The sequence below is a fragment of the Peromyscus leucopus genome, chromosome 1 (genome assembly GCF_004664715.2).
Source record: "Peromyscus leucopus breed LL Stock chromosome 1, UCI_PerLeu_2.1, whole genome shotgun sequence".
Classification (NCBI taxonomy): domain Eukaryota; kingdom Metazoa; phylum Chordata; class Mammalia; order Rodentia; family Cricetidae; genus Peromyscus; species Peromyscus leucopus.
The window spans coordinates 113369084-113394806 of NC_051063.1; the positions used below are offsets into that span (position 1 = coordinate 113369084).

Sequence of the window (25723 nt, forward strand, 5' to 3'; positions counted from 1 at the left end):
ACTGGAATTTAACATCATTACAACTGTTTACCATTTATATTCCATTAAGTATGACAGGACTTTATTGATGCAACTCAAGGCTTAACTTTTACAGTACACAAAGCAGCTCCAGCAATGAGATGTATCAGAGTTTCACTGATTGGAATGACAAATATTAGAGAGATCTATTAGAAACTCCTACTTATTAATGGAAGACACATATCAATAATTGTCATTTGCTGGGCATGGTGGCACAGATTTTTAATCCCAGCATTCAGGAGGCAGAGGCAGGTAGATCTCTGTGAGCTCCAAGCCTGCTCTGGCTACATATTGAGACCCTATTTCAAAAAAACAAAAACAAAAACAAAAACACAATAACAACAACAACTGAAATGTCTTATCTAAAGTTTATACTAGTTTTGGGCAGCATCAAAGGTTTTCATTATATTTTATGACCCCCAATTTAGTAGTTGTTCTGAACTGGGGGACTGATTCCTCTCAGAGGAAAAGACTATCTGGCTTTTTGTTGTTGTTTTTAGGAAGATCTTCTCCTTTAAGATTGCATTACAGTGCCCTTATCTCGAGGTCAGGAATGGATGACTCACATACGAATAGTCAAAGTGAATCTGACAGCATTTCTGTCTTCTAATATAAGGAGCTGATCCTGTGGAATAAATGCAGCATCCAAGAGCAAAGTGTGACTGTCCCTTCTTCATAAATTAACAGAGACTAGATGTGTGTGTAGCAGGAATCTTAAAAGTTCTTATTAATAAAATCAAACCCAGGGCCAGTTATTGGGGTGAAATGCTGGATGTCAGAGAGATAGAACAAGCCACAGCTAACCTCACCTGGCCAACTTCTCAGTTGTTTCCTCAGACTGGAAGCCTCTGTGTCCTCATATCCGAATGGTTCTCAGCTGAACTGTGCTCCAAAGCCTGAAAGCTTAACCAGCCAAATGCTCTAGTTTCTGGTCCTCACACCTTATATACCTTTCTGCTTTCTACCACCACTCCCTGGGATTAAAGGCTCGCTTTCTGGGATTAAAGGCATGTGTCACCATGCCTGGCCGTTTCCAATGTGGCCTTGAACTCACAGAGATCCAGAGGGATTTCTACCTCTGGAGTGCTAGGATTAAATGTGTGAGTGCCACCATTTTCTAGCCTTTGTATCTAGTGGCTGTTCTGTCTCTGACCCCAGATAAGTTTATTAGGGTGTACAATATTTTGGGGAGCACAATACTACCACATGTGTGCTCTGAGCAATAAAGTTGATGTAACTAACAGAACTGCATAGTAAACACACATGAATTGACATAAATGACACTTTAAAATGAGCAGAGAGAGTGGGATTTTCTCTATTAGTAGTATTGCAAAGCCACTTTCTCCAAAAGTGATGTTAAAAGATCCAGCTTAGATACCAGTTATATGTAGTCTTTTGAAAAAAACAAAACAAAAACAAACAAACAAACAAAACACTGCCAAACTAAATTTTTGAGCAGTGAGTGTTTTTTTCTCTACTCTTTACTTCTTCTTTTTTTTTTTTAAATGACACAAGTACTTCAAGTTGAGGGAGGAGAAGGGATCCCACAATATTTGAAAACACAGAATCAAGTATTTTAAAATTGGTTCTTCCATCAAACATGCCAACATTTGTACCTCAAGAACAACTATTTTCCCAAAGTTTGATAGAGTTTGGTGTTATATCTAGCAGCACGCATTTATAATGTCTACTATTATTAAGCTGTGGACTTTCAATACTTTTTCAAAAAGAGGGCAGAAGTAGGTCACCAACATATTTATTATATCCTGTGCCAACAGACATCCACTTCTGCAATATATAGCCTCCACTTCAGGGGTAGCTATGTATTACCTCTGCATTCTTGGTTACCTTTTTCACACTTTCATTTCTGATGCTGTCTGTCAAATGAATCTCCTCTTGTATGGAGACTCCACATACTATCACTGTAGTAGGATAGCCCTCTATTTTTTAGAAGTGTCCATATGGCGACAAGTGGGAAAGTTAGCATGTGTGTCCTCACTCCTATAGTCAATATATGACTTAATCCATAGGTGCATTCCTCCCCTAGAGAACAAGTTTCTACTGATGTCTTAAATATGTTAAAGGGACATTATCTAATTAAATACAACAATGATATCATTGATATTTGCAGATACCATGTATCTTACTCCTTTTGTAGTATAGCACTGAAGACTTCACGTATCTTCTCTTTGGCTTATGAACTAGTAGTCAAATTCAATAAAGGGGACATTAGGGCTGAGCTGAAGAATTACTTAGAAAACTGAAAGTCTTGAATTTGATCACTCAATATTAATAAGATGTATCTCTGTGGGTTTCCCCATCATGATCTTGACCCCCTTGCTTATATAATCCCTCCTCCCTCTTTTCGACTAGATTTCAGGAGTTTGGCCCAGTGCTTAGCTGTGGATCTCTGCATCTGCTTCCATCAGTTACTGGATGAAGGTTCTATGATGGCAATTAGGGTAGTCATCAATCTGATTAGAGGGGAAGGCCAATTCATGCACCTTCTCCACTATTGCTTGGAGTCTTAGCTGGGGTCATTCTTTCGGATTCATGGGAATTTCCCTAGAACCAGGTTTCTCCTTAACCCCATAATGGCTCTTTCTATCAAGATATGCCTTCCCTTGGTTTCCCTATTTATCCCCACACACCCCAACTGGACTATTACGTTCCCTCATGCTCTCATCCTGCCCCTGCTCTCCTAGTTTATTCAGGAGATCTTATCTGTTTCCCCTTATAGGAGGATCCATGCATGTCCTTCAGTTCATGGACTCTGAACTGACATCTGTGAATCCTGCATAGGACCAAACTAAGGCCTCTGAATGTAGGTGACAGTTATGTAGCTTGGACAGTTTGTGGGGCCCCTGGCAGTGGGATCAGGATTTATCCATAGTGCATGAACTGGCTTTTTGGATCCTGTTCCCTATGGAGGGATACCTTGCTCAGCCTGGATGCAGGAATGAGGGGATTGGTCCTGCTTTGACTTGATATGCCAGACTTTGTTGACTCCCCATGGGAGTCCTTACCCTCTCTGAGGAGTAGATGGGGATTGAGGTAGGGGGAAGTAGCAGGGGGCAGGTAAGGAAAGGGGGGAGGGAGAACTATGGTTGGCATGTAAAATGAAAAAAACTTTAAATAAAAAAGGAGGCTAAAAAAACAAAAAGCAAAAAAATAAATAAGAGGTAGAGTTTCATAGTTTATAAGTATATGACCTTTTTCATCAAAAACTACCAAGTAATGTAAAGTGATGCCTGTGAATAGGTTATAAAAAAGACAGGATTACTGCCTAGATTTCTCTTTTGGGATGCTTTCCTTTGGAAGTCAACCTCCCTCTTATGAGATATTGAACCATATGGAGAAACCACACACATCTGTTCTAGACTGCAGACCCAGTAGAGGACCCACAGATCCTCTGTGACCTTTCTCTGACGTCACTGACACACGGGTCACAGCTTTGCCCACCCGGCTGTGTCTCATCCAAATGACAGCTAATGACAAAACCATGACAGATGATAAATAAGCATGGGGCATTTTTCTGTGTAAAATAGACAACTAATGTAGACATTTAGACAGACTTTAGGAATACAGAAAGTCTAGAATATAGTAGATACTCAATAAATATTTTAATGATCAAAGTCTAACATCAAGTAAAGTGGGCTTCTTATGGTCTGAGGAGGAAAAACTTACCTTTTAGTGAACAATGATTTATTTCTTTGTCTTTTCCTTCTAAATGGTAGCATGCCCTCTTCCAATAACCCATGAGAACAATAATCATAGGACAAGAAAGCTATTCAAATAACTCAGAGTAAAGTACTGTAAAACCTCGAGAGACTGGAGTGCAAATTCAAGAAGCTGTTTCGTTTGCTTATTTTATGCCACATGAGAGTCTATTCAAATGATAATTTCTAAGCCTTCAGTGAGGAGAACTTAAAGGCAAATTAAAACATTTGTAATCTTAGGAGAACATTAATATTGCCCTTTTAGGTAGGGGCACTGGCCTGGAAGAACCACAATATAGATGAAAGAATATAGAGTGGACTTAAACCAAGTTTCACATTATGATTCTACCTTTTCCTACTTTGGTGGCAATACTAGCAGCAGTTAACATCTTAAAAATATCATTTATGTTCCAAGTACCACTCAACATCCATATATATTTGTTTAATTCTCATAGAAACCATAAAACATTGTTAACTTTCTTTTAGATGAAGGGAAACTGAATCCCAGGGTGGTAAAGAAACTTCAATGTCCTACAGCCAGTATACAGAAAGATAGCACAAGTGTCCATGCTCATGGGCAATTTGCCAAGTTTAAATATCCATGTTCTCAATTAAGAGATTAATATAAAGACACTGTTAACTCTCTTCATTCAGATCCATATCCCATTTTTTAATTGGGTTGTTTGTTTCCTTTACTCTGCCTTTGGAGTTCTTTATCTATTCTTGATATTAATCCTTTCAGGTATGTAGCTGGCAAAGATGCTCTCCCACTCTGAGTTTCTTCTTCATTTGATTGAATGATTCCTTTCCTGTATAGAAGCCTTTTAGTTTCATAAGTCCCCTCTTATTAATTATTGATCTTGATTCAAATACCTCCAAAAGTACTCAATACCCTTAGCAATTAATTTTGAGATTTTATATTACCCTTGTCACAATGGCTAAAATCAAGAGAACTGGTAAAAAAAAAAAATGCTGGAGAGGAGGGAAGGAAAGAGCAGCAATCAGTCACTCTTAGTGGGGTTGTAAATTGGTATAAAACCATTATGAAGATCAGTGTGGAAAATACTCAGAAAGGTAAAAATAAATCTACCATATATCCCACCTATACCTAGCACTCTTGGGGATATGCCTGAAGAACTTGATATCCTGCTCCACAGGTACTTGTTCAACCATGTTCATTGTACTGCAATCACAGTTTTAAGCCACTAGGGATGATAATGCTTCCCTGAAGAGCCATAGTCTCTCAAAACAAAACTAAACAAAACAGAACAAAATAACCCACCCAGTAACAGATAAGAAATCTCCTTTGAAATTGTTACTCGGGGGAGTTCAAGAGAAGCCTTCACATATAGGCTGTTGATGTTGAAATCAGTTGTCTCCCAGAATTTGAAGGTAAGTCCTTATTTGCTGACGATACCACAAACTTGGACATAGAACTTGGAGGAATTGAGCTGGAACTGACTTATAAGTCTCTCCTTGAGTACTAGCTCTCATTGCACTGGCAGGAACTATGCAAACTGCCAGGGAAGAATGACAATCAATAATCCTATCTAGCTGTGACACACCTAAGAAATACAACAATGACCAGTGTGGCAAGATATGCCAAAAAGTGCAATGGTCAATGGTGACACTTATATCTTGGGGAGAACCAACATCTGTCCAATTGGACTTAAGGACCACTCAATGAGAGGGAATTCATGCCTGGTACTTTAAACTTAAACAACTACCCATGAGTGGTGAGATCAATGAGCCTACTACAGCTTGCTCTTTAAACAGGCGTACTATCTAGCTGCTGGTGGAGAACAACTGATCATGGGTTGATATTGGTGAAATTATTAAGGCAACTCCACGTAGTTAAAAGGGAGGTTTATTTTTGTGGGGTAACTCACTTTTTTTTTTTTTTTTTTTTTTTGCTATTTCTCAAATCCATGATCTCATTGTACAAAATTTCTTATTGCTACATATGCACATAAACACATAGATATATAAACATAACCTGTCCAATCTGTTTAGTGCTAGCTACTTGACTTTATGATTTCAGGGATGACTGTTTTGTATTGGATAATCAATACTTTTATTTATATGTATCATGTGTTTCTATTTATGTGTATGCCACATTCCTGGGGGTTGTCCATGGAGGTCAAAAAAGGGCATTGTTTCTCTTGGAGCTGGAGTTACCCGAAGTTGAATGTGTCCAACCTGTGTGCCGACACCAAAACTTGGGTCCTCTGAAAGGACAGCAAGTGCTCTAAACAGCTGGCTCATCTCTATACCCCCTAGATTTTACTCCAAGAATTAAACCATGCATTATGTTTTCCTTCATGACCTACTTTACTTCAATTGTCTGTATTAATTAAAGTACATTTATCATTACTGGTGTTAGCAGATTATACTTGTTCCTGACTAGGCTATAATTAAACCAATTCCCCATTGGTAAGCAAGTGTGGTGTTTACATTTTCTCTAATGTAAATAATACTATATAGGGACAGTCTTATACATAGATCTCCAATTAGTTTAAATTAGGAAAGTCCTGAAGAATTGAACTTTTGAAAGAGAAGGTAACAATGTAATTTTAATAATATTATAGAAGAAAATATATGAGTTCAATAACCTATTAAGTTTTAAAGATCCAAGAAAATGCTAGAGTTAAAAACAATAGCTTTGAGTCATAAACTAAACAAATATTTTTTGGATGCAAAGTCCCCAAAAGTAATAGGGATCTGTGACAGGAAATTTGCACTCAGATCTGCTTTACTCTAAAATCTATCACTTTATGTAGAAAAGGGGACATGGAGATTGCATATTTTTCCATTGCATTAAAATTGAAATAATTGCCTTTGGCACATTTGCACATGGAAATGAAATCTTTGTGGTCCACAGCTATTCATCTTCTGTAACCCAGTAAAATACTGTTTACCTGTCCTAATTCTAAGACCCAAGATCTGTAGGAAAATCCTATCTTGGTAGAAAATAATAAGTATACTAGCTGCTTGAAGGGGGAAAGTAATGTTTCACGAAATAAGGACCCCTGTAGCTCTCAGCTCCTGTCTCCATTCAAACATCCAGCACAAGGATGTAACATTTGCCTTAATCAGAGTTTGGGGAAACATAAGAAGATCAAGATAACACAACTGACATTATTCTTAGAAATAATTCTTACTTTTCTGCTGTAAGGGTTTCTATGTTTTTCTTTTTTTTTTTTTGTTTTTTTTGTTTTTGTTTTTCGAGACAGGGTTTCTCTGTGTAGCTTTGCGCCTTTCCTGGGACTCACTTGGTAGCCCAGGCTGGCCTCGAACTCACAGAGATCCGCCTGCCTCTGCCTCCCGAGTGCTGGGATTAAAGGCATGCGCCACCAACGCCCGGCTCCTATGTTTTTCTTTACAGGTCAAACTAGGTAAAAGCCTCATAGGTTTGAGCCAAGAGCTCCAAAGTGAGTCCTCAATGGCAACAAGAAGAATATCTGACATATTTCTTTTAAAATTTGACTTTTTTCTCTCTTTTTTATTCTATCCAGTTTGGTTATAACCTAATAAAAACGTGTTTATTTCTAAATAATTAAGCGCATTATTCTTTGAATATATATGTTTGGAGGTCCTGCTACCCAGTGAATATAAAATCCAATGATACCAGAATTTCCCTCTGTGATAAACCCTTCCAGAGGTTCTCAACCTGTGGGTTGCAACGCCCTTGGGTTGTATATCAGATATTCTATATATCAGATATTTACATTACAATTCATAAAAGTAGCAAAATTACAGTTATATAGTAGCAACAAAATAATGTTATGATTGGGGGGTCACCACAACATGAGGAACTGTGTCAAAGGACTGCATCATTACGAAGGGTGAAAACCACTGCCTTAACTGAGCAGACAGGTTTATCTTTAAATTTTTCTCAAATATAATGTCAACAAATTCAAACTGGGCCTAAATTAGGTTTTTATTCCTAATGGTAGAAAAAGGGGAAAACACACAGTGGAACACACAGTATCCTATGTTGATCAAAGAAGGGTGCTAAAAAATGTAAATCTGAATGACAGAGCTAAAATTTATCAATTACAGGTGCACTTCAGTGTAGTAGACAGGCACGCGTGGTTGGGATGCATCAACACATGCCCACTCAACATACAACACATGAAGCAATCAATCCAGCTGAAAGTTTGCTGCCATAATTACCATAAAGAGAGACAATTAGTTAATTTAGGGACTGCAGGCTATTGTCACTGAAGGGATAAAAACAGCTAATATTAGCTTACTGTTAACTGTATCACCCTGTTCTCATTTCTCCTGTAGAAGCTCTGAAACTCATTTTCCTGGCTTCTTAAATAAGAGAAGAGCTCAGACTCTCAAGAAATACTTTGCTTGTGGGCTTCCCATCTTGCAACTTATTTCATGGGCACACAGCCAAGAACTGAATGACTTTAAATGGCCTCTTCTGTTATTCTCCTTAGCAGCTTCACAAGCATTATAGAAATCTACAATTTTAATTTCTTTTACAAACCCTAAAATGCAAAAGCCTTTAAGCCGTTTCCTTTCCCCCATGGCTCTTTAACGATCATTACATTGCTCTGTTTTACAGACAAAGGCATGAGAGCAAGTGACTTTTGCCTGATGGCTGGTGAACACTATTATTATGTAGGGAGTTTCAGTGACCCCAGTGATTTGAGGACAAGGCTATTTATTCCCTGGGATGTGTATCAGTCAGATAGGCAGTGCATGAGATCAACTATCTTGATTTGGAGGAGAATATGTTTCCCAACTCAGATAAGGGCAGGGTCTGACTATAATTCCATCATAGGAATGTAGTCTCAGAAATGTATAACTAAAATACAAGTTTTAAAAAAAGAAAAAAAAAACAGGTGATGGATGGCACTAATCCCATTATGAAAAGCTAAATGGTTGAAGACAATAATGATTAAGTGGCTGCACTCCAGAGTCCTCCATATATCTGGGTTCAAAACCAATTCATCTTATTACTGTGGCGATTGAAATATTTTGCTTACCCCTTGGCTTATCTACATCCATATATCTAAATAGACATAATAATGATCGCATTATAGAATTATCTTTCAGATTAAAAGAGAAAGTATATGAGAATACCTAGAAAAAGTCCTGGGATATGACTAACAACTAATAAACAGTGTGTGTTAGCTTGCCTATCATAGATTTTTTCCTATTCCTGGGATTTCTAGCTAGCTTTTTGCTTTCCTTTCCTAATATCCATTATTTCTAAACATTGGGTTTTGCTTTATCATCCCTTGCCTTACCACTATTTCCTGATTCCACCATTATATATACTCTATCACATCTAACCTGCCGCCTGTTCCTTGGGGTTCCCTGGTGACCTGAGATCAATGGGACCCGTCTTTCTCTTGTCTTATTTTGTTCCATCATCTGTAGAGTGGGAAAGAGTTGTATGTATCAGACAGAGCAGTCCGGATAGTGAGATGGCCTCATTCACATCTAGGCCCATCAGCAGCACAGGCGCAAAGGGCTGACAGCAGGGGCGTTACTCTCAGCCCCAGTGTCTTCATCACTTCTCTTTACTTGCAGATTTCGGTCATTTTCTAAGAGTTAGTTCAAAACCAGCCTCCTGTAAGAAACATCTTCTCCAACCGAAACCTCAGTCGACCTTTCCAACACCAGCTCTATGTCCAGATGTGTTTGTCTGTTCCCCAAGTACCCTGTACCCGAGCATAGAATTTTTTAAATTAAAATGCCCTGTTTTCTTTTTTTCCCTCCATGACACTGTAATCTTTTAGAGTAAATGCCATGCTCCTTGTCTGACTCACTGTATGTTACCATAAACACCAGACATGCATTTTAAAGCAAGGCTCAGAGACTTCAGCAAATTCTTCTGCATCTATCCCTGAAGTCCCATACCTGTCAGTGTCTTTCTCTGTCATGATTTCTTTTTTTAATCTTCCCTTGTAAAAGAAATCAATTTCTGGATTCATCCAATATTTTATCTGTAAGTTGAGCAATGAAATCTGGAGAAATACAATTGTGTGGGTAAAAACCTACAAAAGTCCTTTCTTTTTCTTTAAATGCTAAATAAACAGACCATAAAACAAAACAAAAGGTCCCAAACATGTAACCCATGATTTATAGTTTTTAAAACAATTACTTCTAGTTAGATAGATTTACCTATTTCCTATGACATGGCCTTACAGGAGTAGGTTTTCTCAAAAGTCGAAGAGTTTATGCATGGCGTTGAATATAGTAATTATTCTAAAATCTGGTTAAAAGATGAATGAAGAAGAATGGAATTAAGAACAATGGTTAAGAGTAAATTGCTTTTCTGACTTGAGGATGCTCTTTGTCTAAACTCTTTTGGTAAAGAGCTGTGGAGGTGACTCATTGAGTAGTTCTTACTCAACAAGCATGAGGGCCTAACTTGAATTCCCAGCACCCACTTATATAGCTGGGTATGATTGTGTCCTTGTAACCCTGGCAATGGAAGCAAGAGAAAAATCAGACCCTGAAGGCCCATCCTATCTAACCCAAATCACAAACTTCCAGGTCAGCAAGTCCTATCTCAAGGAACTAAAGCTGAGACAAATGAGGAAGGCACTTAATATTGGCCTCCCTATACACATATACATGCATGTGACACATACATACTACCACCACAAAAATAAGAAAAAAACATTTTAGTAGGAGAGAAAATAGTTATCAAATGTGTAATACTAGAGTAGGTAGAGCAAAAAGCGTGTAACAAATTCTTGCAGATAAAAAGTGCTAAATGTAATAAACCACCAAACTGGACTTGAAAGATCAAAACAATGGACAAATAGATCAGTTTTTATTAGACCACTGGTCTCTCTATTTATTGGGGGATATTTAAATTGGGGGTCAACAAGCAGTGGTTAATTATAATTAAACTCCTTTTATCATTGGTCTCAGTGAGCAGAATACAATAATGCTGGACAATTGAAGAGACCGAAATGATTTTCTGCACAGTCATTCTGACACAATTAGAAGCTTAAGAAAGCACATGTTAAGAAGAGGACCTGGCCCCGGGAACCCCCACCCTACTCTGTCCCAGTTGCTGGCCAGTAGGTAAAACTTCTGCAGGAAGTCCCTCCCTCACCAAAACCCCCCATCAGATCCTGCAATCTACATGCTATGCCCCCATACCCATCCTCCCAAGACCACAGCAACTTCCTGAGGCATGGAAACCTAACCACCAGCTCTCATTGGCCCAAGAGGTGAATGACTCTGCTCATACCGAGAGAATCCTGCCCCTAGGATCCATCCCTGGGACACAACCAGTCCCTGGGAATCCCCACCCAACTCTGTCCCAATTGTTGACCAGCAGGCAAAACTTCTGCGGGAAGCCCCCCCCCCCCAAACCCTGCACCAGACCCTGCAATCTACATGCCCTGCCCCAATACCCATCTGCCTGAGACCTCAGCAACTTACTGAGTCAAGGAAACCAAACTGCCTGCTCTCATTGGACCAAGAGTAACTTTCTGAGGCACAGAAACCAAACCACCAGCTCTCATCAAAGAGCTCTAATTGGGCCAAGAGTAACCTCCTGAGACAGGGAATTCTCCAGCCCTCATTAGACCAAGAGTGGCTTTCTGAGACATAGAATCTGCCACCTCTCATTGGACCAAGAGAGGCTTATTGAAACAGAATCTTTCAGCACTGACTGGACCAAGAGCCCTGATAAGAACAAAAGTGGCTCCATGAGTCACAGAATCAACTAGCTTGGGTTGACCCAAGAGCAGCTCCCCGAGACACAGAATCTGCCTGCTCTAATTAAACCAAGAGCTAAGATTGGACCTAGAGGGTCCTGCTGAGACACAGACACAACAAGCACAGAGTGGACCAATAGCAACTCGCTTAGACACAGATACCTCTTATACCTATTAGAGGAGGAAAGGAGCAGACATCAAGGCAAAAATACATACAACAACATAAAGAGCAATACGGCATCACCAGAACCTAGCCCTCCTCCAACAGCAAGACTGAACATCACAATGTAGAAGAAGCAGAAGAAAGTGACCTTAAGAATAGCATCAGAAGATGCTAGAAGCCTTTCAAGAAAAAAATGAAAAATAAAATTGAGGAAAGGACAAACAAAAAAATGGGAAGAAAACAATAAAGAAATAGAGGAAAAGACAAATAATTGGAGGAAATCAATAAATTCCTTAAAGAAAGCCAAGAAAACCATGAAAAAGCGATTAAACATTTTAGGGAAACAGTTTAAGACCTGAAAAGGGAAATAGAAACAATGAAGAAGACACAAACAGAGGGAATGCTGGAAATAGAAAATCTGGGTAAAGGAACAGGAAACACAGATGCAAGCATAACCAACAGAACACAAGAGATGGAAGAGAGAATCTCTGGTGTAGAGGATACAATAGAGGAAATAGATTCATCAGTCAAAGAAAATACCAAAGCCAAAAAAGTCATAACACAAAACATCCAGGAAATCTGGGACACTATGAAAAGGCCAAATCTAAGAAGAATAGGGATAGAAGAAGGAGAAGAATACCAACTCAAAGGCACAGAAAATATATTCAAAAAGATCATAGAAGAAAACATTCCCAACTTAAAGAAGGAAATACCTATGAAGATACAAGAAGCCTATAGAACACCAAATAGACTAGACCTTCCCCAAAAAGTCCCCTCACCACATAATAATTAAATAACTAAACCTACAGAATAAAGAAAAAAATAAGAGCAGCAAAGGAAAAAGGCCAAGTGACTTATAAAGGCAAACCCATCAGAATTACACCCAACTTCTCAATGGATACTTTGAAAGCCAGAAGGACCTGGACAGATGTAATGCAGACACTAAGAGACCATGGATGCCAGTCTAAACTAATATACCCAGCAGAACTTTCAATCACCATAGATGGAGTGAACAAGACATTCCAAGACAAAACCAGATTTCCACAAATCCAGCCCTCCAGAAGCACTAGAAGGAAAATTCCAACCTAAGGATACACACACAAAAACACAGGCAATAGATAATTCCACAGCAGAGAAATACACACAGACTACCACCAAAAGATATCAGGAACTAACAATCACTGGTCATTAATATCCCTTAATATCAATGGATTTAATTCACCTATAAAAACACACAGGCTAACAGAATAGTTACGAAAGCAGGACCCATCTTTCCGCTGCATACAAGAAACACACCTCAATTTCAAAGACAGACACTATCTCAGAATAACAGGCTGGGGAAAGTCTTTTCAATCAAATGGTCTTAAGAAACAAGCTGGTGTAGCTATCCTAATATCCAACAAAATAGACTTCAAACTAAAATCAATCAAAAGAGATCAAAAAGGACATTACATACTCATCACATGAAAGATCCACCAAGATGAAGTTTCAATTCTGAACATTTATGCCCCAAACACAAGGAGACCCACATATGTGAAAGAAACATTAGTAAAGCTTAAATCACACATAAAATCCCACACATTAATAGTGGAAGACTTCAAAACCTCACTCTCACCACTGGACAGATCTGCCAAATCTAAACTTAACAGAGAAATAAGTGCCTTAACTGATGTTATGACTCAAATGGACTTAGTTGATATCTACAGAACATTCCACCCTAACAAAAAAGAATATATCTTCTTCTCAGCACCACATGGAACCTTCTCTAAAATCAACCACATACTTGGTCACAAAGCAAATCTCAACAGATATAAAAAAATTAGAATAACCTCCTATATTCTATCAGATTACCATGGTTTAAAGTTAGATTTCAACAACAAAAATTACAGAAAGCCTACAATCTTATGGAAACTGAATGATGCTTAAGTGAATCACCAATGAGTCAAGTAATAAATAAAGAAAGAAATTAAAGACTTTCTAGAGATCAATGAAAACAAATATACTACAAACCCAAACTTATGGGACACTATGAAAGCAGTGCTAAGAGGAAAATCCATAGCACTAAATGCCCACATAAAGAAGTTGGAGAAATCTCACACTAGGGACTTAACAGCATACCTGAAAGCTCTAGAACAAGAAGAAGCAAAGTCACCCAGGAGGAATAGATGCCAGGAAATAATCAAATTGAGAGCTGAAATCAATACAATAGAAACAAAGAGAACAATCAATACAATAGAAACAAAGAGAACAATACAAAGAATCAATGAAACAAAGAGTTGGTTCTTTGAGAAAATCAACAAGATAGACAAGCCCTTATCCAGACTAACCAAAAGGCAGAGAGAGAGCATCCAAATTAGCAAGATCAGAAATGAAAAGGGAGACATAACAAGTGACAATGAGGAAATCCAGAGAATCATCAGGTCATACTTCGAAAACCTGTACTCGACAAAACTGGAAAATCTAAAAGTAATGGACAATTTTCTGGACAGGTACCACATACATAAGTTAAATCAAGACCAGATAAACTATTTAAATAGACAAATAACCCCTAAGGAAATAGAAACAGTCATTAAAATCTCCCAACTTAAAAAAAAAAAGCCCAGGACCAGATGATTTCAATGCAGAATTCTATCAGATCTTCAAAGAAGAGTTAACACCAATACTATTTAAATTGTTCCACACAATAGAAACAGAAGGAAGGATATCAAACTCCTTCTATGAGGCTACATTTACTATGATTCCCAAGCCAAACAAAGATGCAACAAAGAAAGAGAATTACAGACCATTCTCCCTCATGAACATTGATGCAAAAATAATAAAATATTGGCAAAGTCCAAGAACACATCAAAACAACTATCCACCATGATCAGGTAGGCTTCATCCCAGAGATGCAAGGTTGGTTCAACATACAAAAGTCTGTCAATGTAATACACCAAATAAACAAACTGAAAGAAAAAAACATGATTATTTTATTAGATGCTGAAAAGGCCTTTGACAAAATTCAACACCCCTTCATAATAAAGGTCTTGGACAGATCAGGAATACAGGGAACATACCTAAATATAATAAAGGCAATTTACAGCAAGCCAACAGCAAACATTAAATTAAATGGAGAAAAGCTCAAAGCGATTCCTCTAAAATCAGGAAGAATACAAGGCTGTCTGCTCTCCCCATATTTATTCAATATAGTACTTGAAGTTCTAGCTAGAGCAATAAAACAACAAAAGGAAATCAAGGAGATACAATTTGGAAAGGAAGAAGTCAAACTTTCACTATTTGCAGATGATATGAGAGTATATGTAAGTGACTCCAAAAATTCGACCAAGTAACTCCTACAGCTGATAAACACCTTCAGTGATGTGGCAGGATATAAGATTAACTCAAAAAAAAAAAAATCAGTAGCCCTCCTATATACAAATGACAAATGGGCTGAGAAAGAAATCAGAGAAACATCACCATTTACAACAGCCACAAATAATATAAAATACCTTGGGGTAACTCTAACTAAGCAAGTATAGGACCTGTATGACAAGAACTTTAAGTCTCTTAAGAAAGAAATTGAAGAAGATATCCGAAAATGGAAAGATCTCCCATGGATAGGTAGGATTAAGATAGTAAAAATGACAACTTTACCAAAAGCAATCTACAGATTCAATGCATTCCCCATCAAAATCCCAACACAATTATTCACAGAACTGGAAAGAACAATACTCAATTTCATATGGAAAAACAAAAAACTCAGGATAGCTAAAAGAATCCTGCACAATCCAACAACCTCTGGAAGCATCATGATACCTAACTTCAAGCTATACTATAGATCTACAGTAATAAAAACAGCTTGGTACTGGCATAAAACCAGACATGAGGACCAATGGAATCGAATTGAAGACCCTGACAATAATCCGCATATGGATGGGCACCTAATTTTTGACAAAGAAGCCAAAACTGTACAATGGAAAAAAGAAAGCATCTTCAATAAATGGGGCTGGGATAACTTGATATCAACATGTAGAAGATTGCAAATAGATCCATATTTGTCATCATGCACAAAACTTAAGTACGAGTGGATCAAAGACATCAACATAAATCCAGTTACTCTGAACCTGATAGAAGAGAAATTAGGAAGTAGTCTTGAATGCATTGGCACAGGAGACCACTAACTAACTATAACACCATTAGCACACACACTGATAGCAACAATTAATAATGGAACCTCTTTAAACTGAGAAGCTTTTGTAGGGCAAAGGACACGGTCAATAAGACAAAACAACAGCCTACAGAATGAGAAATGATGTTCACCAACCCACATCTGACAGAGGGCTGATATCCAGAATATATAAAGAACTCAAGAAATTAGACATCAAAATACCTAACAGTCCAATTAAAAAATGGGCTATAGAGCTAAACAGAGAATTCTCAACAGAAGCTCAAATGGCTGAGAGACATTTAAGGAATTGCTCAATATCCTTAGTCATCAGAGAAATGTGGTAAAATGACTCTGAGATACCACCTTACGCCTGTCAGAATAGCTAAGATAAAAAACACTGAAGACAGCTTTTGTTGGAGAGGATGTGGAGCAAGGGGAACACTCCTACACTGTCAGTGGGAATGCAAACTTGTACAGCCACTTTGGAAATCAGTATGGCGCTTTCTCAGAAAATTGGCTATCAACCTCCCTCAAGACCCAGCTATACCACTCCGGCATATACCAAAGGAATGCTAAATCATACCACAAGGACACATTCTCAGTTATGGTCATAGCAGCATTATTTGTAATAGCTAGAACCTGGAAACAACCTAGATGCCCTTCAACTGAAGAATGGATAAATAAAATGTGGTACATATACACAGTGGAGTACTAGTCAGTAGAGAAAAACAGTGACATCATGAGTTTTGCAGGCAAATGGATGGATCTAGAAAATATTACGTGGAGTGAGATTACCCAGACTCAGAAAGACAAACATGGCATGTATTCACTCATAGGTGAATACTAGATGTAAAGCAAATGATAACCAGATTGCAACTCACAACTCCAGGGAGGCTACCTAGTAAAGAGGACCCTAGGAAAGACACAGGGATCACCCATCCACAGAGAAATGGATGAGGTCTACATGAGCAAACGGGGTGTGAGGGGGTAATGGAGGGCAAGGGTCAGGGGAAAGAGAGTTTAGGGGAGTGGGAGTTCCTAGCTGGATCAGGAATAGAGTGGGAGAACAAGGAAAGAGATACCATGTTAATGAAGACACCATGGGAATAGGAAGAAGCAGAGTGCTAGAGAGGTCCCCAGGAATCCACAAAGATGACTCCACTGTAGACTACTGGCAATGGCAGAGAGGGTGCCTGAGTTGACCTACTCTGGTGATCGGATGGCTGAATACCCTAACTATCATGATAGAACCCTCATCCAGTGACTGATGGAAGCAGATGCTGAAATCCATGGCCAAGCCCCAGGCAGAGCCCCAGGACCCCAATTGATGAGAGAGAGAAGAGGGATTATATGAGCAAGAGATATCGAGACCATGATTGGAAAAAGTACAAAGACAACCAGGCAAACTAATGGAAACACATTAACTGTGAACCAATAGCTGAGGAGCCCCCATGGTACTGGACTAGACCCTCTGGATAAGTAAGCCAGTTGTTTAGCTTGAACTGTTTAGGGGCACCCAGGCAGTGAGACTGGGACCTGTCCTTGGTGTATGAGCCAAATTTTTGGAACCTAGAGCCTATGCTGAGCCACTTTGCTCAGCCTTGGTGCAGGGATGAGGGGCTTGGACCTGCCTCAATTGAATGCACCAGGCTCTGCTGACTCCCCAGGGGAGACCTTACCTAGGAGGAGGTGGGAATGGGGAGTGGGGGGAAAGGCTGGGGGTGGGAGGAGAGAGGACAGGGGAGTCCTAGGTTGATATGTAAAATGAATAAAAAAAATCTCTTAATAAAAAAATACTAAAAAAGAAGAGGACCTGGTGTCCCTTTGAAACTGTTAACTAGCTTCCAATATTCTAACACAGCTGTATCATTATGAAATTATATAAAAATTCTTTTTAAATCTGCAAGGAAAGAAGGATAGAGAGGAGGAAGAACAATTTCTTACCTCTGAATTGAAAATAGCAAAAATAATTATTTTTACAGCTAACGTAACATCAAGAGCTAACAGATTTGAGGGCTTTTGTACAGCTCAGTGGTAGACCTTGTGCTTAACATGTGCAAAACCCTGGGCTCAGTCTCAGATATCCTCAGGCCTACTCACAAGATGAGAAGAAAAAAGTCCAGTGGACTTTGCTCTGTAAATCATCTAGATCAGCAACATCTGAACACTATCTAATCGAGTACATTGACTGGTTGAAAGAATTAACATACACATGTGGTGGAGGGAAGTCAGCCAATGAGTTAAAAGTAAGTTGTCTGTGAGGCAAGGTTTGCAATGCATATTAAGTTCTATTCTGGGTGAGAGTGTCCCACCAGTGGACTTTTATTAAGGTGTAGGTATCTGAAAATTAGGTCGTTTATGTAGCAGAGTGACAACAGGCTTACTAGCTGTATTAATGTCCCTCATCAATATCCAGGTACTTTCAGAAGCATGGGTTGGTTGCTTTTTGTTCCCTTACACTTTGGAATAACGTAACAATTTTTCTTTTTGGCCAATCAAATGTTTGCAGAAGGAATATATGGCACTTTGTAGTAGCAAATTCTAAAACCCAATGCAAGATCCTTTCTTCATTCCTTCACTCTTGCTGGATTGATTCCATTATATTGGCTTCCAGAGCAAAGATATCTTCATGCCAAAGATCACCTGCCGTGGAAACGAAATTCTGGAGATGAATTCACCTTGACATTTAAGGAAACACATAGATTTGTGTGGTTGTCTATACCAGCATAATCTAACCCTCTGAGAAACCAGTAAGCTTAGTTTTATCATTTGATTCCTTTTATCATTTCCATACCAAGAGATAATGAACATCTAAGCATATACAGCCATTTAGTTAGCTTAGCAGCCTTTTCTCATTACAATTTATAAACCCAGAAAGTATTAATCTCCATCAGTGTCTTATCAGCTTTGCTAATATGAATTAGTATCCCAGGGTTTGATTGACTCTGGCATGCTGACAATGTGAGTTTTCAAGCCTATAAAACAAAAACAACCTGACCCTTGAATCTGAGGTGGTTGCCAAGGTAACTCTCTCCTTTCAGAGATTCTTTGAAGCCAGGTGTTTCTTTCTGACATTTCTAACCTGTTTCCGCACATATTTATTAGGAGAATCAACAAAATCACTGATGTTTTAAACTTGAACAACCCACTGGGATAATTTACCAATTTTAAAGGCAAACTCAGTCACTAACTCTTTAATGTGCATCTGCTATACACCACAGATGTTTCTATGTTTAACTCCATAATCCTCATATAGCCATAGAAGGTAAATTAAATCTATATTCAACTTACAATGAGCATCCTGTGGCTGAGCTAATATGAGTGTACAGCTAACACAGAGTCAGAATTTTATCCCTGCTCTTCTAACTCAAGATTCTGAGGTCATTTTGAACTGGAAGCATTTAACGATATTTTCATAATTCAGTTACAAGGAACCTCCAGTGAATCCTTGCAGTGATTTGATAAACACGTCCCTGCTTGCCCTCTCACTATGATATTTAATTTGATATATTCTGAATACATTTTCCATTTTTCACCTTATTCATTAGCAAGAATGAAGAATGCTCAATAAGGACATAAAATAGCATAATTTCTATGTAGCCAAAGTGAATCATGCACAATAACTTGCAAGAAATACAAATAATTCTACAGGATTATATTGAATACATATTGACGCAAATTACCTTGACTTATTTCCAACCATCTTCTCTAATTCTGTGGCCATTTATCTAATCAACATTTATTGTGTTTCTATAATATTTCAGCATCAATAATTTGAGCAAGACATGGCACTCCCAAAATGACAAGGTAGGAAACAATTTTGGATAAACACATGGAATAACTATAGATAGATAGATAGATAGATAGATAGATAGATAGATAGATAGATAGATGAGAGATAGATAGATAGAATATATATATATATATATATATTTCCTTATGTATTTTTGTAGACATTTAGTACTCTGAACATTGATAAGTGTTGTGTTTCGATAGAGAGAAATAAACCACAAGAAACAACAAATCCTATGAAGATATAGCACATTAGGGAACACAGTGGGTGTTCAGTAAATGCCACTTATGATTCTGTTTCTCTTTATCTGAGTTTGGAAAGTTTTCTTATTGTAAGAACAGAGAAACCTTCCTTGCACTTATGCTACATGATTGTAGTTCCAAAGAGCACTTCTGTATAGGATCTGACCAACAGATAACTGCATTTTGTGGCTGTGTCATTTGGACAATGAGCCTTGATCTCTGTGTCAGGAAGAGAATGTTTAAGGGAAGGTATGAAAGTTAACCTTGCTTATCAATTTACTGGAACTTGAATGAACTAGAAGTCATGTCTCTGGGTAGGCTAGAAAGATTAACTAATGGAGGATAAGCATTATGGGCAGCACTGTCCACACGTGGCCAAGACATAAAGACGTCCAAGGGAAAAGCAGAAGTTTTCATTTGCTTGCCTCTGCTGCTTGCTAGTTAGTGCTATTGGAATTACTGACAGAGGAGGCCAACTTCTTCAGCCTTCCACCATGAACAGATGATCTGTAGCCCTCTAAAAATTCTCCTGGCCTTCATTTCTAGACTGTAACTGCTGAGGGGTCTAGTCTCATAGATTGAGCAGTTAGTTACCTAGTTCTCAGGCACATTAGCATGCAGATGGCCACTATTGGTAAATCAAATTCAAAGTTTGTAAGGCAATCTAATTCCCTTTGCAACATATATCCACTTTAATGATTCTGTTGCTCTAAAGAACCTTGACTAATAAAGAAGCCACACTAACTTAGCTATGCTTTGGCTTGGGGGAGGAACATACCACTTTCCCTACAATCTGTTTGGTCTAATAGAGGATTGTATGATACCAATGTTACCTGATGCAGGGCTTGCAGGAGACCCAAAGTCGGGCTCAAACATTTCAGTGTTCAAGACTATGATTTATAAATCATCCCCTCCTCCAAGTGTATTCAATATAAGTTTTTAATAGTGTAGTCCCAAATTAGCTTGGGATGTCTCATTTCTTCCCAGAATAAAGGATCCAAAATTAGAAGTCTCTTAAAACCCTGGCTGACTAGGCCACCTGATTTTGGTGATCTTGTTTTGGGATGGACTTTATCTGAGACTACAATAATCTTAAGATCTCAATTTGTAAGGTCATATGCTACTTTTAAAAGTATTTACTCTATATTTGATTCATATGATGAATTACTTCTATTAGAAACACTTCTTTTTTAAAAAAAATTATTTATTTATCTATTATGTATATAGTGCTTTGCCTGCACACAAAAAGGGGCACCAGATCACATTATAGATGGTTGTGAGCCACCAAGTGTTTGCTGGGATTTGAACTCAGGACCTCTGAATGAGCAGCCATTGCTCTTAACCTTTGAGCCATCTCTCCAGCCCTAGAAACAGTTCTTACAACTTGCCTGAAATGATACTCTAATTCTCAGAGACAGAAAAGAAAGTGGAATCCTTTGGGAGAAAAAAAGGACTGTATCTCATAAGTGTCCTTAAACTAATGTCTCTGCCTCTAAAAATCACATCACCATTGAACAGAAAAAAATCATCTGTCCCATAATTGAGGGAAACTTCCAGTCTAACCATGTATCATTTGAGTACTTCATTCAATTTCTCAAAATTGTTTTGTACTTATTTGTAAGTCTCTGAGACAACATTAGAAATTCAAAGATATTCAAGACCTGTTCTGAAAAAGTCATAGCAATGCAATGTCATTCCTGCTAAAATGATAATACAGTCTAAAGTCTAAGACTGTCCATAGGATATAGATTGGTTTTCACCTGACCTGAGAAAGCAAAGGAAAACAATCATAAGAAATCTATACACCACCATAAATGGAAGAAAGTAAAAAAAAAATTATATAAACCCTATTTGTTTTCAGATGAAATATCTTGCTATCATTCTTGATTTCTTCTACATAGTTGCTTAGGCAACCATAAAATAAAAGAGAAACTGAAAAAATGCAACAAATGCTTATTCAATATCAATTTAGTCTTTTCAGAGTTTGGACTTGTTTGAAAGATTTTACTTGGTCTTAAAATATATGGGTTCCAATGATGATTAAATTCATCCAATAATTTGAGATTAAACCATAAGCTTGGCCCTCATGAAATTACTGTTTATGTAAAAATACTTAGCACCCTGCCTGACACAATTAAAATGCTTGATAAAATGTGCCCAGTGTGATTATGGATGTAAAAGAATTGGGATTATGGTCCTTCCTAATCCCAGCCAGAACAGAGTGCAGGAGGAGTTCTCTGGGATTGAAGCTGTTAGTCACCAGATGGGAAGAGCTGTACCTGTCTTCCTTTACACTGTCTTAAAATAAATTTAAAGTTGTTCATCTTAGCATAACCCAATGATCTGGACACTTCCTGAGAACTTTTGTAAACTAGCTCTTTCTAAATAAAGCTGTTATAAGTGATACTGTCAGACTTAAAAGCAAAACAAAACAAAACAGAGTAAGATATTCCCAATGACTCACTGGGAGTTTATAAAACAAGAAGAATGTTAAGAGAAAAACACAGATAACTAAAGGCAGTGAGACTAGGCTAAGGAAACATTGAGTAATTTGTGTGGGTAAGAGTGTAAGGGGATTCAATAAAGGCCAAAGTGAACATGAAGAAGCCCTGCAGGAAGACACTGCACAACCAAAAGGAAAGATTGGAGGACTTTGACAGGCTGAGATTTAGGTGATTTAGGGGTAAAATTAACAGGAGGAAATGGATTTCAAATGAACAAATATGGAAACAAAATGCACCCAATATTTTCCAGAAAGAAAAGATCTCATCCCCTGTGGAAAAGTGATCCATGAATAATAAGGGTAGAAAGATGGAGTTAAACTAAATTAGAATCATAATCTAATGCCAGGATAAAAGACTTATGTACAGCTATAGTTATCAAGAAATAGATATCTATGATAGGCTTCCTCATGTCATCAAGGTGAACTTCCTCCTGGCCTAACCACTGTCATTCTAGTACTGGGCTTATTCAACCCTTAATTGGATGTCTTCATCAAATCCCTCCCCCAAGGGCTCTAGGTACTATTTGGTAAGAGGGGGGGGGGAAGAAAGATTTTAACAGTCTTAGATTCCAAGGAAACATTGCCTTACAGACACAACAGGACTTGTAAACATGTGAACTCACAGAGACGGTGGCAGTATGAACAGAATTTGCACAGGTTCAAGCCAAATTGGGTACCAATGCAGAGAAAGGAAAGTGGACATGAGCTCCCATCCCCAACCAAGAAGCTATCTCCAATTTACAACCACTTGCAAATGAAAATTTACTTTTCTCTAATAGTCTCATTGGGTATAGAAAACACACTCAAGGGGAGGCTCCATGCTCAGCAGCAGACAGAACAAACAAATGAACACACTAGTATTTTCGTAGACTCCTTTTTTCATATTGCTTTGTTTGGCCATTTTATTGTTTTACTGATATTTTGCTTGTGTTGTATGGTTTCTTGGAGAAAAAAAATTAGAAGCCCAAAACAAACAAAACATCAGAAAGAAGTCCAAACAGTGCCTGCAAATGCAGAAGGTGGGTTTCTGAAAGATAAAGCAAGCTGTTCAAATCCAAACAACAAAACTGAAAACAGTTTCATGGGGACCAAAGAACTGGAATGAGCCTGGAAAAGAGCTAAGCATGCCTGCAAAGCAAAGACTCAGACCTCACTGGCAGAGTCCTGGAGAGACAGGCAAATGTAGGGAATCCTTTAGGAGCTTGGGACCACTTTTGATTTGGGGTTGCACGCAGCTCTTCCCTTCCCTTGTAATAATGCATTTAGCATCCTACTTCCTTTATCTCTACACACAGCTTCTCTAAACACCACACTTAGTAACCTCAAAACTACTTGGATTCCAACCTACAGAGGACAACACTACACTGCACCCCAACAACAAGGAAATTTAGAAATTTTCCTTATATAAGTATATTCATGATATATGGGAAAATAACAAGGCTAATTGGGGGCCCGAACTAATTTTGGGTACATGCACAGTAAGGCAAAGCTGTGTCAACCAAACTTTTAGGGAGGATCCTCTATTTACCATTTTATGCTTATATGATGATTAAAATTAGATGTATTATGAAAAGCGATAGGCATTGTGGAAACATGATTATATGGCATGGTTTATCAATCAAAATAGAGAACTTCCCAGTTACACCCATAGCAAGCAAACTCCTTCTTTTGAAGGCCATAAGGCAAATGTTCAACAATAATTGTGGCTCTTGAGTCCCCTCACTTGTGTGAACTACTATCAGTTTTGACAGCGTGTCTTTTCAAAATCTGTACTACTGCTTCACTTCCAAAAAAAGTTCTCTTACTGCTTTTGCAAGTCCCTGTGGCCCCTTATTTTCTATCATTTGAATAAAAAGCCATAAACTTCAAATAACTGAACCTGACATGAGCCAGCAGTAATGTTTTAAGCTGAGAATGCCTTACTGATGTGGTGGGCATGTTGAGGAGGTGACCTCCAGATCTGGCTTGGGATGGAGAAGGCTTAGGTCTTTAGTTGATGGCTTAGCCAAAGCCAGAATGCTGCATGAGAGCTATGCCAATTCTACTCTTTTAGTCTATACTCTCTTTGCTACAGGATAGAGGTTTTCCTGGCTATGGATTTCCAATAAGTTTGCTTCCTTATTCTGAAACCCTGGATGGATTTTCATTTGATCTGCTCTTTGTTTCAATTACCATTACCCATCTCTTTCTGTAGCCAAGGGCTATACATGATTAGTTACTCTACTTTTCCATCATTACCTTATTGTGATTGAGACAAAATGTGGTCTGGAATCCAAATGACTGGCAGTAATTTAAAACAAGCATCTCTTATCAATTAATTTCAAAGGCTCTGCACATTGATAGGAAGTGAAGAACCATGACCGAAATTTTAAGGCTGTTGGAATTGATAATATTTGAGTTTATCTAGTAGCCAAACTCAATAACTTTATACTCAAGTACATGTTTGATATTTAGAGGTTGATTCAATATCTATTAAATAAAGTATAGTTTCCCATTCTAAGAGTAGCATGGTGAAGCATGTTGAGTGGGACATGTGAAGATGAGACGTCACACACCACGATTGCTCAAATGTTTAGTAATGATAGTAGCAGTACCTAGACAGAAATACTGAAAGACCTGATCTAAAAGTAGAAACTTGAGACTGTAGAGAGGACTCTTGAATATGTAATGTGACCTGGGATGTAGCCATTAACCAGAGTGCTTGTCCAGCAAGCATTAAGCCCTGGCATGGTGGTATACACCTGCAATTCCAGACCTTGGGAGGCGTGAAGGTAGTGGAATCAAAAGCTTAAGGTTATTATCAGCTACATAATGAGTTTGAGGGTAGCCTGGGATACATGAAAGCCTGTCTACTGTCTGAAAAGATAAATGCAAAAAACCCAAAAGCCAACCAACCAACCAACCAAACAAACAAACAAATAACAAAAACACTGAAAATCTATGATATAATATTTTTTTCCTTTACTAGTGTTATCTGTCTTTGGTCTAAGTTCTCATTGTTTATGTTCCCAAGAATGACCTTATTATTTTTCCTTCTATGTTTAACTGTATATTTGTATATTAATTGTGTTTTTGTCAGGCTGGCAGGAGTTTTCTGAGGATTTTCTTCCAGAGACCTCCACTTCTTGAAGACGAATTTTAACTTTGTTATAGAAAGGAGTATTGGGACAAGCTAGTATGAAGCAGAATTGTGGTTTATTAAAAGACATTTGAATATAGATTTAAGATGAGTACACAAGAAGGTAAGTGCTTAGGGAAGGAATAAGATATACCCAAGTGTGAATCTGTCCGTCTATTGAAGTCCATGCTTCAGTGTCTTTATAATAACAATATTGGTTTGGGTGTGCTCTGCGGTTATGCTCAAAGGATTTGGAAAACATTAAACAGGATTGCTCCTGATTTGTGCTGGACAGAATCACAGCTAATATGGTAATG

The 25723-nt window shown here is 38.1% G+C and overlaps 1 protein-coding gene across 14 annotated transcripts in view; it reads right to left on the minus strand.

Moving 5' to 3' along the window:
* Dlg2 (discs large MAGUK scaffold protein 2) overlaps positions 1-25723 on the minus strand; it is a 1876145-nt gene that overhangs the window by 911119 nt on the left and 939303 nt on the right. The gene's annotated exons all lie outside the window — the stretch shown is intronic.